General features: G+C 57.3%; 1 pseudogene; it reads right to left on the bottom strand.

Moving 5' to 3' along the window:
• Positions 1-1,066: 1,066 nt before the first annotated feature.
• On the bottom strand, positions 1,067-1,185 carry LOC111734277 (annotated as a pseudogene).
• Positions 1,186-1,239: the final 54 nt, after the last annotated feature.

Raw genomic sequence — 1,239 nt, 5'->3', positions numbered from 1 at the left:
TGTCCCCACCGCGCCCTGCCCGAGTGTACACCACACGTGCTCTGTCACGGTGCTGCCTGGGGCACGGGGCCCCCACCAAGGGGCTCCGAAGGTGAGGTGGGACATGGTTCCGAGCAGAATGAAACACACACAAGTGCACGCACGCACACGCGTGCACACACACTCCCACGGACAGGTGCACGTGGACACAGGCACACACACACCCCGGCTCTGGCCGTGTTTAAGCCAGGCCAGCACCCTTCCTTCTGGGGGCAAAGCTTTGGAGATCTTGGATGGGGGCTCTGGGGTTCGGCCCCTCCTTTGTGTGTGTCCTTTATGAGTGACCTTGGCCAAGCCTGTCACCCTGGATTCCACTTTTCCCAGGAGCTAGACCAAGGAGTTGGACCCAGGAATGTCCCCTGCCCTGTGAGTCTAACTCACTGGGTCCTGCGATGGCAGCTCACGTGGGCCTTCAGCATTAAGGCACATGGGTAGCTGGTGAGGGGTAACTGTCACTTCAAGAAGCAGTCAGATGACAAAGTGAGGTCTGGAACAGTGTGAATGGCCCCCTAGGAGCAGGACCTGGTGAAGCTCCGGGGGGAAAGGGCCACCTTCTCTGTGCTCCCTGAGCCCACCCCAGCCGGCCCCTGGGACGCAGTGGTGAGGGGCACAGACCCCCCCCGCAGGGGGCCCCAAACACAACAGGCCCCATCTCGTCATTCCTCCTAGCTTCAGTCGTCCTGGGAAACTCCATCTACGTGGCCCGGACGTCTGTTTCCTGACACATTCGTTTTAGACAGAAAGCCTCGCCCGTTGTGGCGAGGGACGGAGCTGGTCCAAGCCCGACGCTGCTCTCCCGGGACCCCTGGCCACCCGGCTCTGCAGGTGCCACCGCCCCCTGCACTCGTGCCGAGAGCTCTGCATGTTTAGCTCTGTGCCCTAAGTGGGATTACATCTCCCACGCTTTGCCTCTTTGCTGATTTTTTTTTTTTTAGCCAAGGCAACCCTTGGTTGACCTCACAGATCGCAAGGACCTTGTCAGTTTACAATCCCTTATTTTTAAATTTTTTATTTTTTTTAGTTTTTACGCCTACAGCACCTGGGCTTCCTAGGTGGTCTCCCATCCAAGGACTAACCAGGCCCGACCCTGCTTAGCTTCCGAGATCAGATGGGATCGGGCACGTTCAGGGTGGCATATCTCTTTGCCGATTTTTTAAAACTGAAAACCACTAAGTAGCATTTGGGTACGATGTAGGATCA

This window comes from Pteropus vampyrus, unplaced genomic scaffold (genome assembly GCF_000151845.1).
Source record: "Pteropus vampyrus isolate Shadow unplaced genomic scaffold, Pvam_2.0 Scaffold935, whole genome shotgun sequence".
NCBI classification, from domain to species: Eukaryota; Metazoa; Chordata; class Mammalia; order Chiroptera; family Pteropodidae; genus Pteropus; species Pteropus vampyrus.
Note: the sequence above shows the minus strand (reverse complement) of the source record. Positions and strands in the feature narration are given on the sequence as shown.